Source organism: Xyrauchen texanus, chromosome 37 (genome assembly GCF_025860055.1).
Source record: "Xyrauchen texanus isolate HMW12.3.18 chromosome 37, RBS_HiC_50CHRs, whole genome shotgun sequence".
NCBI lineage: Eukaryota > Metazoa > Chordata > Actinopteri > Cypriniformes > Catostomidae > Xyrauchen > Xyrauchen texanus.
Genome location: NC_068312.1, coordinates 30,423,314 through 30,439,294, shown reverse-complemented (window position 1 = coordinate 30,439,294; position 15,981 = coordinate 30,423,314). Strand labels below are relative to the sequence as shown.

General features: G+C 38.8%; 1 pseudogene; it reads right to left on the bottom strand.

Moving 5' to 3' along the window:
• LOC127630588 (cytosolic carboxypeptidase 6-like) overlaps positions 1 to 15,981 on the bottom strand; it is a 423,742-nt pseudogene that overhangs the window by 23,678 nt on the left and 384,083 nt on the right.

Below are 15,981 nucleotides of genomic sequence, written 5' to 3'. Positions count from 1 at the left end.
TTCATTAGTATTCGGTAGCATTTCCTTTAAATTGTTTAACTTCGGACAAATATTTTGGGTAGCCTTCCACGAGCTTCTCACAATAAGTTGCTGGAATTTTGGCCAGTCTATTTTGTAAAGTGCACCACTCCGTCCAGCAACTAAGCTTCCCACAACCTGATGCTGCTTTAGGTTGGGATGGTGTTCTTTGGCTTGCAAGCCTCAACCTTTTTCCTTCAAACATAACAATGGTCATTATGACCAAACAGTTTAATTTTTGTTTCATCAGGCCAGAGGACATTTCTCCAAAAATTAAGATCTTTGTCCCCATGAGCACTTGCAAACTGTAGTCTGGCTTTTTTTATGGTAGTTTTGGAGCAGTGGCTTCTTCCTGGCTGAGTGGCCTTTCAGGTTATGTCGATATAGCTCATTGTACTGTGGATCCATTTCTACCCATTTCCTCCTGCATCTTCACAAGGTCCTTTGCTGTTGTTCTAGGACTGATTTGCACTTTTCGCACCAAACTACGTTCATCTCTAGGAGACAGAATGTGTCTCTTTCCTGAGTGGTATGATGGCTGCATGGTCCCATGGTGTTTATACTTGTATACTATTGTACAGATGAATGTGTTACCTTCAGGTGTTTGGAAATTGCTCCCAAGGATAAACCAGACTTGTGGAGGTCCACAATTTTATTTCTGAGGTGTTGGCTGATTTCTTTTGAATTTCTCATGATGCAAGCAAAAGGCATTGAGTTTGAAGGTAGGTCTTAAACTACATCCACAGGTACACCTCCAATTAACCTATATGAATAACTGGCTAATTGCCTAAAGGCTTCACATAATTTTCTGGAATTTTCCATGCTGTTTCAAGGCAAAGTTCAATTCTGAACAACTGGAATTGTGATATAGTCAATTAAAAGATAAACAATCTGTCTGTAAATAATTGTTGTAATTACTGGAATACTAGTGTCATGCACAAAGTAGTTGTCCTAAACAACTTGCCAAAACTATAGTTTGCTAATATGAAATCTGTGAAGTGGTTAAAAAACTTTGTTTTAATGACTTCAGCCTAAGTGCATTTAACCTTCTGACTTCAACTGTATATATTAAAATTCCTTTTAGTACTGTACTGTACACCAAGCAATCAAGAAACTCTTACCCTGACATATATTTTGTCTTTTGCCTTACTCTTAAGTCAACACTACTTCACTGGGTGAAAGCCACACTGCAGACTCAGACTGCAGATCAGAAATGTAATGTTCATTTAATCTCATAGTCCATTAACTGAACATTGAACACAAAACTGGAAAGCACTTTGTTAATTGGGAAAGCTCTAATATGCTTGGCTGGCTTTACGCAAATGTATGCAAGAGGAAGCACTAGTCACTGGATTTGCCAAAGTTTGCAAGGTTAAGCCATAAAATCCTTGAAAGATTCTTAGCTTTGACTGAGGCACTAACTAACTAACTAACTAACTAACTAACTATCCATAAGCATCACAAGCAAACACTTTGTGTTTTAAGTATGTCTGTCAAAGTACAATATGATCACATTGTCTACACATATTTTACTCTATTGTTTTGGTGTTTTTTCCACTGTAATGGCACTATTTGAATATTGTTTCCCCACACTGGTCTATTATTGTGCTATAACATATTTCAGATAAACCCAACCCTTAAACAACATGTAAAAAACAAGTGAACTGGTGGGTTGCTCAGATAGTCCCTTCCTGTGGGCAGTTCTTGGCCAGAATTAACCTGTAGTGTGGACCAGTCCTTATGCCATCAGTCGAAGGTCTGGCTATTTGCGAGACTAACGTCACTCATATGGGTTCTACTAGATCTCTGTTTGTTACTTTTCTTTCCCTGAGGCAGTGTACCAATGTAGGGGAGAGATAGATGCTTCAGCCCCTGCTTGCCCCTACTGCTATCCCGCAGAGTCTCCGTGACTTTGAGCTGGAGCTATAGTCAATGCTGCTTCTCCCTGAACAACACTAATCCCTAGTCAGCAAGGATTGATCCCATGTCCCCTCTTGCATCTGCTACTCTCTCTCTCTCTCTCTCTCTCAATGCAGAAAAACTACTGATTCAGCACAGAGAGGAGGAGAGAGAGCGATGGATCAGATCACTAATTATGGAGCTCACTGGCTCTTGGTGAGGCAGCATCGTTAAAGTTGCTGCTGAGAGCACCTTCAGGGGTCAGTGGTGGCGATGTGCCATATGTCAGCCCTGTCACCACAATTGATCCACCTCTGCAGCTCTGCAGTGCCCAAGAGGTGGCACAAGGTGGCAGTCATGGACACAGTTTTTTCAGGCCTATGGGAAAAGGCAGAGCGCCAATGGCGTATTCAGAATGATCACCACCATTATATAAAAGCCAATAATGGGATTCAGAATGAAGACAACACCTGCTCTTCATGACCTACTGCGGCCCCAGTATAGGCTTCGCTGGCTGCTGCATACACACTACCGTATAAGATTTGATTCCAGGAAGCAAGACCTTGGTCAGCACAAAAGGGCAACTTTTTCTCAAACATACATACATTTATATACACTTAGAGTAGGGGACACATGAGAGGAAAGTGTATGTGTGGACAAGCCAAGGGCAATGCACCATTCAGAACTAAATTGTGAATGACTTTCAAATTCTAGTTGAATTCCTGAATTTGACAAATTAAAATGTCAACATAAGTTTTTTTTTTTTACAAAAACATTAGTTTGTCATAAATATTAATGTTTTAAATGCCACCCATACATTTTTTTTTATTTTATTTATATCTTTCATACAATTTTATAAATTATCTTTTTAATAAATTACTTTATTTATTTTTTTAAAGTGACCAGAAAACAATGTGGTGGGCATTTTGTGGTGCTGTATGGCAACATTTGAATCCATTTTGATGGATGCATGTGTTAATTGAGTTGTATGAAATTCCAGGAGAACAGCAGTTACAGAAATACTCAAACCAGCCCATCTGGCAGCAACAATCATGCCACGGTCATTTTCCCCATTCTGATGGCTGATGTGAACATTAATTGAAGCTCTTGACCCATATCTGCAGGATTTTATGCACTTCTGCCACACAATTGGCTGATTACATAATTGCATGGATGATTGTTGGTGCCAGACAGGTTGGTGTATTTCTGTAACTGCTGATCTCCTGGGATTTTCACGCACAACAGTCTCTAGAATTTACTCTGAACATTAATGACAAAAACATTCATGTATTTCTTGAATATCCAAGTTTACAACTTTGATGCCATCCCACAAACTTTTACAAAAATTAAACAATTAAATTTACAGCTCAAATAATACATACAAATACAAAAAAAAGTTTTAACAAATGAATTCGTGTGCATTTATAAAAATTATAAGGTACATATTTCTGCATTTACACCCACTAAAAACTGGCCCCAGTCACTGTAACCTCTAAAACAAGATTTATTTTTTTAAAGGAGGGATGAGTCGAAAATTAATCTTTGTCAATAATCGACAAAAATATTATAACCCAGAATATTCCTTTAAGTACACACACATTTTCTGATGACAATAAAACATAATTTCAGATTTTTTTTTGATGTATTTTTTTTTTGTATGATTGGTTGGTTTCTGCTCTGACCTGTAGTTCCCCAGGTACACACCATCAGGGTTGAGCATTGGTACAATCTTAAAGATCACATGATCACACAGGACCTGCACACTAGGATGCTGGCTGACGAGAAAGTCGATCACACCTGCAAGAAAGAAACACAAATATACACAGTAAAGTATATGACGGATAGCTAAGTGAATTTCTTTCTTCTGTGAAACACAAAATGAGTTTAAGCATAATGTTAGTCTCAGTCACCATTCATTTTCATATAGTTTATACATACAGTCATTCTGCCTTGCATCTCCTTTTTTGTTGCACAAAAGAAAGAAAGTCGAGCAGGTTTGGAACAACATTAGGATGAATAAATGATGACATAATAACACATTTTGGTGAAACATCCCCAAAAATTTTACATTAAAAAGAAGTCCATACCAGACTGGAAAATTGACTTTGAAAGTCAAAAGCAATTGGACATAAGACAAATTAGAACATCAGCAAAATATACTACATCTCCAGTCAATACAAATGTAATAGACCAGACAACAGAGAATAAAAGAGAGAGAGAGAGAGAGAGAGAGAGAGAGAGAGAGAGAGAGAGAGAGAGAGAGAGAGAGAGAGAGAGAGAGAGAGAGAGAGTAGACCCCATCTCATTCCTCCATCTTCCTCATCCCCTCACCCACACTGTCCTGCTTATTAGCGCTAATGGAGGCATAACAAGCTCACTAATTGAGTCAATGTGGCACACAGGAAGGCCACACTGCTATGCTATCTAATTGCTTGAAGTTCCTATATTTACCCATGCATATCGGCATGATTTGTGAGTGTGTGTGTTATTAAGGTGGTGGGGCAGGTGACTTTGAAGCTTCACTGACCGAACTTCACTTAAGCGTAAAAGCCCTCTTCAGAATTACAAGGCCGCACTCAGTAATTAACTCCATGAAGATTCAGGCTGAGGAGAGACAGAGCAACTACTAATCATCACATTGTGGGATATTACAAAAATATTTTGCAAGACACAGTAGTGGTAGTCTTTCAATGTCTAAAATCAATGTTGATATCTAGAGAGCAGTCTGACAGATAGTGTTATATACAATTTGTACACTTTATATTCAATGCAATTGAAATATATAGTTCACACAAAAAATTGAATTCTCCAATTATTTAGTCACCCTCATGTCAAACAAGATGTGTATGACTTTCTTTGCTCTGCAGAGCACACATTATTTTAAAAATATATTTTGAAGACTATGTCAGTTCTCTAGGTCCATACAATGCAAGCCAACAGGGTCCAAAACTTTAAAACTCAAAAAACATATAAAAGCAGCAAAAAAGTAATCCATAAGACTCCAGTGGTTAATTACATATCTTCAGAGGCTATCTGATAGGTATAGATGAGAAACAGATCAATATTTAAGTCCTTTCTTACTCTAAATCTCCACTTAAGCGCTCTTCTCTCCTAAGAGTTCTTCTTCTTTTGTTTTTGGAGATTTGCATTCTTCTTGCATATCATCACTTACTGGGCAGAGAGGAGAAGTTTTAGGGATAAAAATAAATATTAATCTGTTTCTTACTCAAACCTATCATGTCGCTTCTGAAGACATGGATTTAACCACTAGAGTCATATGGATTACTTTATTGCTGCCTTTATGTGCTTTTTGGAGCTTCAAAGTTTTGGACCCTGTTGACTTGTTTGCAAAGCTGAAAAATTCTTCTAAAGAAAGTCACACACATCTGGGATGTCATGAGGGTGAATAAATGATGAGAATTTTCATTTTTAGGTGAACTATCCCTTTAATGACAACAAATCAGACGTACAATTTGATAAAATAAAATAATAAATTGAGATTCTCTACAATAAAACAAAACAAAAACATATGTGGAGCTTGCCCTGGCAAAACTCACCACAACAATGCCAGGGTAATGCTATGCGGTGGCAATGCTCTGGGTGTTTTTTAAGTATGTTGCTATGTGGTTGCTAGGGTATTCTGAGTGGTTTCAAGTGAGTTGTTGCTTACTGGCACAAGTCAAAACAGTTCACCCCTAAATCTTTATGATATAGTGGTCCTTAGATATGGCTCAGGTCACTCTATCAAAGTAACCCCATGTCCAAATATGCACACTTTACTACTATATACTGTAGTATGCCAAAACCAGAATGTCAATTAAGTAACATGTCCAAATCTTTAGTAATCATGAAATAATATGTGAGAAATACACAGTGACACTTTATTATCTCATAATGCCACAACAGCCAAGAAGAAGTCAAATTCAAAATGCTGAATTTGAAAAACATGGTGGAGAACGGCTATTCGGGTGGATCCTTTTTAACTGTACGCATGATATAAACCAAGAAAGCTATACCCTGTAGTTAATAAAAAGTCTTTGTTAAACAAAACCAGAGTAGATTATTTTCGCTGTTAATGTTACTACGACATCTATTTGGGCCATGGCAAGTCTGATTGCAAACCTCTCACCAACAAGCCACATTTGAGGTATTTTTCATGTCCTTAGCACAAGCGTTGCAGAACAAGTTACATGCTAAAGTTCTTCAAATCTCTAACCCTAAGTATGTGCAATAAAGATAGTGATGCTTGCATTACCAATATGTCTGGCCGTTATATGTATCCATCTAACACACAGTATTTCCTTTAAATATTTTATGGTAATATAGACAACGCAGGTGCGAAGAATTGAAAATATCTCATATAGAACAATTAAACAATTCACCTGTGAAAAGATTGCATTGTATTGTCATAATTTGTCAAGGACGTTCTTAGGAAAGACACTTCTCTTTGTTGTAACTCAGAGTGAAAGCAGAGTTTTGCTGCAGAATTGATGCTGTTGATAGAATTGCTTTTGAAATCTGGGCATTTTGTCAGACTGTTGTGTCAGCAAGAATTGTGCTCCGTGACAGTTAAGGTCTTTGAATCGCCAGCTTTAAACAGATTTATGAGTGATGCAGAGAAGGTGAGCTGACACTTCCTATAATCTGCAGTACACTCACTGACCTTCTGTTCTTCCACTCCTCTACTGACCTTCACATCAGAATGCAACAGAACTTAAAGGAACAATTCATGCAAAAATTAAAGTTCTTCCCTCATGTTGTTCCAAACCCTAATGCCTTTCTTTTATTCCATGGAATAAAAAAGGAGATGCTAGGCACTAGTCACTTTCTTTGTATCCTTTTTTGGAATGAAATTGAATAGTGACTGAGACAGAACATTCTGCATTGAAGAAAGCAGTTCACATGTTTTTGAACCCTTTGAATCGGAAAGCTCATGAAACTAGGCCAACTCTCCATAACATTGGTCAGTGTTTTGTATTACATAAGACTACAGGATCTCTGGACATCAGCATGCTGTTAGAATCTGTGTATGTGAAGAAGAAGATGAGGTCTTACCCTGACAGATGAATGAACAAGGTGATTCTCCAAGGTGGACCCGGGCTGTGAGAAACATCACCCGCTTTTCTCGCTCTTGGTTCAGATGGGCTGAAACACACACACACACACACACACACACACACACACACACACACACACACACACACACACACACACACACACACACACACACACACATGTTGTGTTTCCATGTTTTATGGGGACTTTCCATAGACATAATGGTTTTTATACTGTACAAACTTTATATTCTATCCCCTAAACCTAACCCTACCCCTAAACCTAACCCTCACAGAAAACATTCTGCATTTTTACATTTTCAAAAAACATAATTTAGTATGATTTATAAGCTGTTTTCCTCATGGGGACCGACAAAATGTCCCCACAAGGTCAAAACTTTCGGGTTTTACTATCCTTATGGGGACATTTGGTCCCCACAAAGTGATAAATACACGCTCACACACACACACACACACACACACACACACACACACACACACACACACACACACACACACACATATATATGGAAAGGTTAGTCTCAGCAGGTGGGGGTCTTGGCAGTACAGTGTATGTGTTCAGGAGCCATATGTCTGGGCCCTGGAGTTTCGGCCCTCAGAAATGGAACAGGAAGTATGACAGGACAGGAGTGATAGGAAATGTCAGAGCTAATGAAGACTCCATAGGAGGACAAAACACAATGATTATGTGAGCAAGGTAAAAAACAATGTGTGGGCAGCAAAGCGCTGTATAAAAGCAATAGTGCTGTCGATGTAACACGTTAATTTAGTGTGATGAATTATATAAAATTACACGTAAAAATGGCAGCTAAATGTTCGTAAATTCAGTAATAAAATTATATATTTTCGTAACATCAGAGCCGCATCAGCAGGGGGCAGTCAACGTGTCTCAACAAAACTCACAATCAGTGTAGCAAAAGAAAAAGAGCCTGTCACACAGGACGTGTTCTTGACAGCTGGACGACAAACATCAGAATGCACTGATCTCAAGACAGGATTTTCAAAAGTTTCAGCTACTTTTAACTTGACAACACAGCATCCTAAAAAACTCTGGATTTATGATGCTGAAAACTAATGAGACGTTTCAAAAGAGTCTATTTTATGCATAGACCGACAATTAAAAATAGCACAGACTGAGCTTTTGAGAACTGGACAGATTGACAACTCTATTGCAAAATTGATTATTTGATTTATAATAATTAATTTATTATTTAAATTCTTTTGTATTCATTTCATTAAATTATCTTTATTTTGGGGCCATTCTCAGCAAATATTGATTTATTCATTTGAATGTAATGTAATTAATTTGATTTCAAATTGTAATCGATTGACAGCCCTATTATTAAATTAAGACTTTAATGTTGGAGTGTGTAATTTATGTGCCTTTTGCTTCACTAAACCGAATTGCAAAAATAATGGTTGTTTTCAGGTTTTCAAGAAGAAGATACTGTGTTTAAACAAATTTCATGCCGGTCCCTCATCATGGATGCAATAATGACTCCTAGATCTGCTTCCAGATATTTTGCCCTTTTCTCCTCTTTCACAATCTCCACAATGATATAGCGAGAAATTTAATGCACCGTAAATCAAATCAGTCCAGCTTTGTGAGCGATGCCAGTTGTGAATGAAATGGGGAATACCATTCAATTTAATGAAAAAAAGGACTGGATGAATGCGAAATGACTGCCAACAAAAGCTACGCTTTAAAATGTCTCCTATGCTTCCAGGCAGAACGGCGAGCACATTTTAGTCTCAGAGCATTCTGTTTCTCAAGGCGGGATGCTACAGTACACTGGGGAATTAATTCAGCCTCAAAGTTTTCTTTCTTTCTTATCAGCTGTGCATTTGGTTGTCCGTACAGGTACGTCAGAAATAACTTTTTTGAATCCAGGCAAGGAAATCACATAATGGATACACAAGCACACAATATAAAATGTTATCTCTTCCATTAGCATAAATGTAGATAACATGTATGCTGTTTTTAAGGACAGCCTTGTCATTCACCACTGATACCCTAAAAATACTATCCAATTTGTCTTTCAACTAATATGGATGATACTATTCCATGCAGGAATAATGCTTCATGATGAAAAATGGACACGAGAAGACATATCGTGGTTTGTCTATAAGAAAATGGGTGTGTGTTTGTGTCAGGGGAATATCTATAGAATTAATAAGACACAGTGAGCCGTGATGCACACCCATGTTGATGCATCAGCAGTCTGAGGGATAGCAGAAAACAGGTTGATCCACAAATATATCCTCCTCACTTCCAGACTTGACCACAAATGAAACATTAAAATATCCATATGCATTATTCAACAGACTCCTTGAATATTATATCCATCCATCACTAGCTGTAAAGACAAGCATGGCCCAATACATTATGTCTGTGGTGACTCAGGCTCCCAAGGGGCCATCCTAAGGTCTGTAAGGATTGTGAATACTGAAGAGAAATGATTAGAACTGTCCTGTGGGGGGAAAAAACTCAATCCAGCCACCAGGCCTCAGATCACTCTGGCATTTTCTCTCTTAAAGCAGTTCAAGTAAACCTGTCAATCCAGATTCTCAGAGGTGACTTTTACCAGGAGCAAGAGGGACTACACATACACAAATGTACAATAACCATAGCTATTGCTACTATGATTAAACTGTGGTAACTTGGCATTCGTCACCACTGTCATCACAAAAAGAAATAATAAAAACACTAGTCTTCAGTCCTGGTACACTCCTGTGATAAGAACAAAATTACACACATCAACTTTAAACAACATGACAAAGATTCTGAAAGCAGTGTATGAAGGAGGTCACGTATGGATTTTTAAGATTTTACAGTCATAACAACAGCAGTTTTGGTGAGAAACACGGCTGCCCTGCTACATTTTTGTAAGGTAACTTCAATCCTTTCAAAGGAGTCACTGCACCGGGTGTAGCAGGAAACCACACCACACTGAACAGATGATTATCTGTCATGTAAAGCAACTGTTACCACATGGATGTGTGCACACACACACACAGCCCTCCCATGGGATTGGCTTGTTTTGAATGGCTGGCCAATAATATATCACGGCCTTTCTCGCTGTGTCCTAAACGACTCCAGTGATCATTGAGCTCATTGCTATGTACATAAGCCTAATATCTTATTGATCTCATCTGGGTTTGTGCTGAGCAGCAGGAAATGCTGATTGCCACTATGCAACATTCACACATTCACCCATATACAGTATATTCTAATCGGCTTCCTAGGTGGCTGAAAATACTTGAGCATGGGCTGCAATCATAAAACATTAGTTGAATTTTAAGGGAAAATTCCCCTTACTGACTCTCTTTCTCTCGCTCTCTCTGTCCTTCACAGAGATGAATGGCTTTGCCATTCACAAGTCTCAGTGGAAAGGCTCTGGCGTTTATTGTAAATGTGAGTGCTTGCGTTTCACCAGGCACTCTCAGGGGTGTGAGGGTCCATCAGTTATAAATCCCACCTTGAGCCTGACCCACCGCAACATGTCAACGGATGTAAAATAATGGAGCATTGGGCACAAAAAATGTAGCAGGCAAACACAATACCTAGGGTCCATTCATACGGAAGTCGATTTTGCATTTGTCTGCACTGTTTTTCAATTGTTTTTAAACACGAGCTGGTGTTTTTTTTCTTTTTCGTGTTTTTTAGATGGTAAAAAATGCATCTCCAGACACCTGCATTCTGTATCTTTCATTGCTCTGCGTCTAGCTAGCTTGTGCAACAATGTTTGGTCTGAAATGCCCCAAGACATTAAGGACAGATGGGGCGATGTCATGTGTTTGTTGTGCCTAGCCTATAGAGAGCCCACCCCCATTAAAACTAACAGCTTAGAAACGCTTCATTTCAAGTCACTTGCAGCTATTCCATACGGTTATTTTCAGAATGAATACTCTGTAAGATGTATTTTTAATGTTAATTTGCGTCAGTGTTTTTATCAGTGTTTTCCAGAGGGCTCGCAGCTTAGCAGAGAGCAAACGTTTATCTTTATGTTGAGCTGCTCGTGCTAGAAATGCTGCATGAGCTCGCGCATGCGAGCGCGCTCTCTCTCTCTCTCTCTCGCCCTTTTTCTCTTTCTCTCAACAACTAACACTGTCTAGAATTAGCACTTAACAAGCGACAAACTGCAACGTAATTAAATAGTACAGTAAAAATGACAGACAGGCCCTCACTGATATAACTAACGTAAGCGATTCAAATCAACGACCATCCATTTGTCACGACTCACAGGTTTTGTAACGACTTTCACCTTTTAGGATAAATCGCTATCATAAGTTTATCTAGGATGCCTAAAGTTTATTTTCCCTCCAGAAACTCCATATGGGTCACAATGTGGAATTTTCCATAAATTAAACCACCAAAACGGCTGTATTAGTAACAAAATCACTGTGTTGACACATATTTGTGTCAGACTGGCTGATATGTGATGCTTTGCACACAAAATTACATGAATTTGCCACTAACAGTAAAAACAGCTATAGGCCATGAGGATGCAAAATACAAGAAAATAATGTCATGGTATGTAAAAAGTGTTAATTGTAAATTCTCTCTCATCATTAGCAGGTGTGGCAAAAAGTTAATTTTGGACCCTTACAACACTGGCATCTTCTGACCTGCAGGTGGTGCTAAAGATCAACAACAGACTCCATAACATCTCAAAACACCTAACCATTTACCATCTACCACCCTACAAAGGCTGAAAAATAAAAGCTCTTACGAAACAAGACAAATAAGCTTAAATAATCAGATACGTTTTCTCTCTCTCTGTTTTGCTGCATCAGTGATTTCCTTACACTCTGATTTCCTTCAACATCCATCAGGCATCCTGATGTCTTAATGTATGTATTTTACCTTGACCGATATCATAACCTCTCTCTCTCTCTCTCTCTCTCTCTCTCTCTCTCACCTATAAGAACCGGGTGGGACATAAACAACTGCTTTCCTATAGAGAAGACACATCCCAATTAGACTGTAAAGCACCAGTAATAAACTGACTACTTTAAAGGGACTCTACTGGCTTGCTCTATATCTCTACTTTAATGGTGCTGTTGGCCTGATAGCACTGGGAATACCTCATCTTGCAGAAGATCCCACCGATCCAAATCATACAAAAGGTCAACAGCCCTCTTCGGCTCCTGCTACTGCAGACCACTTCCATTAGAAAAGAAATGAAAGGCAGAGGGAAAATTTTATGTTGACAACCATAGCTGAGACAGCCACCTCAGCACATTCCATATTACCGCCCAATGCGAGGAAATAAAAAATTAAACACAAGTGTATTATGATCAGGTGTGATAAATATGTAAATGCCATCAAAAGAGACGTTTTTTTGACAAGGAGTGAAAATTCGAATGGATTTTGAAGGTTATGCAGTTCAGCTTTTCTCCTGTGGTCGACGTGCCACTTTTAATGCAAGCTGATAAGACATGAGAAGGGCCCTGAAGTAACACAATTACCTGAGATCTATAAAAGAGCTGGAACCTGAGCAGATCAAATTCAGCAGAAATGGCAGATTCACTCTGTTCAAGACATGCCGAGTAAGTTTTATAACATGGCCCAAGATAGATTACTCAAATATGACAGCCTGCATTTATTTCTGCTGAGAGACAGTGTCCTTTCTGTTGGGTCAGACGACTGACTCCAGTTCTGCTACTCAATAACCACAGAACATCCATTCATTACTAGTTTTTACTCATTATTAGTATAATGAGATGTAGGAACATATACATTGCACATATTTTGATCTGCACTAACAACAAGATACAAAACCAATACCTTCATTTTCTAATGGTTTTTGGACATGGTACTGTGGTAATGCTGTGTTTTTTTGGACATGTACAATAGAAATACCATGATTTTGGACATATGTTATTTTTGTTTCTATATTAACAAAAAGTACCATAGTAATACCATATATGTGCCATGATAATACCATGTTTTTTGGACATGTACAATAGGTATATCATCCTTTTTAGGGGATGTACCATGATAATATCATGTTTAGTTGTATGTGCACCATATTTATACCATGTTTTTATGGACATAAATATATTATCATAATTGTTACTTCACTAAAGTATAATTACAATAATAATAATAATAATACCATGATTGTCCCTAGTCTTATCCATAGTAATATCATGTTTTTTGGAATGTAGCATAATAATACCAAGTTTTTTGGAAATATGCTTACATTTTCTTTCAACACTTAACAAAAAAGTAGCAAAAAGGACCATGGTAATACCATGTATTTTGTGTGTGCACCATACTATATGTGCACATTTTTGTTTACACTGGCAAAAAGTATGAAAAATTACCATGAAAATACCATTGGTTTTGGACTTACATTTATGCTCCTATTTGTGTCTAACAGAAAGTACCAACAAGTACCATGGCAATACCATAGTACAACAGTGTACTTTGGAGTAAAGTATAAATAATGATAAATTAATATGATAAACATTCAGTACCATGGTATTACCATCTAATCCCATCATGATGCTGAAGCAATACTTGCATGGCTGCTAAAGAAGTGTGGTTCTGTTTCAATGGTAGTGAGATGGGTACTCAGCTCTGGTTTGATACCAGCATCTATAGTTCCCCCTCAACGTTCACCCCCTCCCACACAGCCAGTTGGGCTTTCTCCCTCCAAAAGCATTCAGCTATTTTGAACACCACCACAGCACCTTCACGCTGGAGTGAATTAGCATCAGTTTGCAGCAGTATGCAGCATGATACGCTTTCCTGTGTGTGCGTCATATCAGACGACACGGACTAGCTGTAAATTGTCAGTAGTGTTATATTTTAACAGGGCGCATGCTTCTGTACAGGGTGCTGGAGCCGTATAGTCATCAACTTCTCTTTTTCTCGCTCCCGTCTCACTCTATTCCTCAAGGACATGGCTTTAAAAGAAATAGTGTGTACAGGTCAGGTGGAAGCAGAACCGGCAGTACACAGAGCCTGTCCTCTCAAATCTGCTCTATATCCACAAGGTCATAAACCATTTTACGCCACTGGGCTCCTCCATAATACTTTTTCACCTTAAAGCTTCAGACTACCTCTTCAATCTGATATTTGATTCTATTTAAACGCTGCCTCTCTCAAAGAAACCCTTTGAATACATCCATGTTTTTCTTTAAGATGCCTTTTCCTGCATTTATCTCCAGCAGTGGGGCAGATTTAGGCCAGGAACAAAGCTGGACCGTGAAAGGACCACATTTGAGCAAGAGCAAGGGAATAACACGGGTCAGACCAAAGGAGAAAGAGAAAGAAAGTGTGCATCCCGGTCAACAACCCACATGAGCCAGAGTCTGTATGCGGAGACTGAAGTGAGCAATCAAGAACCCAAGAGATTTTGGTTTCCACAAGGCAATGTAAGAAGTGACTCTAGAGGATTACAATGGCATGTTATGACAATGGTATCAGACAGAGCTGAAGAGAGAGGGAGAAAGACAGAGACATCCTCTAAAACTCAGCATGTAACTACAACTCTGAACCCTCTTAAGCCCTGTAGATGGTCCGTAGGGATAAAAGCACAGAGCGCAGGGTGATTAGAGATCGATTTACTGCAATTAAGAACCCCCCTTCACCCGCGCTCATCTCTGTGAAATGGAGAGATCTCTGTTCTCGACAATTTCACAACAATTGAGGTTGAGAGAGGTGGAGGAGGTGTCAGCTGAGAGGCGAGAAAGGGACAAAGAGAGAGAATAAGGAAGCAAGAGAAAGAAAAATAATCATTTAGTGGGTGGTCGTTGCTTGTTGTGGCTCAAACAAAGAACTGGTGACGATTTGTGCAACCAAAACAGCTACTAATTAAGTTAATACGGCAAGATTGACCTGCAGGGGACATTTAGAATTAGTCATTCACACAAAGAGAAAGAGAGATCTACAGTACATTGTCCCCAAAAAGTGCTTGCATAAGCAACACTTTAAAATATATGAATGTCACTGCATTAGATTAGATATGTACCACTGTAACACCATAGATTTACCAAGGGTTTACTTTAAATTCCTATTCTGTTTTCAATACAAGTTGAGTTCAATCGACAGCATTTGAAACATAATATTGATACCACACAAATTCACAGATGACAAACCATGTGAAATTGTGACTTAAAAACAGAAAGAAAACAGAAAACATTGAGCTGCTTCGTGATATTTAGGGGAATAACAAGAAGGAAAGAGAGACAGACAGAGAAAGAAAGAGAGAGCGTTAGAGAGAGAGATAGAGAGGGAGAAATCTGTCATGCTCAAATACTTTTTGCCAAAGTGCTTGCCCTCGATTTGGCAGCATTGGTCATAGTCTCCCTCCACTCGCCCCAACTCCTGCCTCCTCCCCTTCAAAACAGAAAAAAGGTGGTGAGAGAAGAAAGAATAGATGCTGGTCTCCGGGCCAAACAACAGGGAATCAGAGAAAGGCAATAATAGGGTTTTTTGAAGAATGCAAGACTGAACTTTATGGCTGCCTTGCTTGAAAGGACAAGTTACAGATGAGATTAAAAAAAGCAGTGATGATTTCTTTGGGATATGCCCCCAGCTGTGCCGACCCCTCCGTATGTGACAGTGGGGACTGGAGGGGTGAGGATAAGAGGGAGTAGAAGGACTGCTTACCACCTGACAGCCAACCACTGCTACCATGGAAAGGAGTCTGGTGCTGCAGTGGAAACAGGCCTAGATCGAAACAAGCATTGAGAAGTCACAAAGGTAAACCGAAAATGAGATTCAGTAACATTTTATTGGCCAACACCTTCACTGGTGACCAAAGGTTTGAAATAATATACAGATTTTGCTCTTATGGAAGAAATTAGTACTTTTAATCACCAAAGTGGCATTCAAATGATCACAATGTATTATCATAACATTATCATAAAATCTAGCTGTCAGTTTTTCTAGATTCTCAGGTGACATTTCACCCCATGCTTCCTGTAGCACTTACCATAGACTTCTCACACACCTTACAGTCTAGCTGATCCC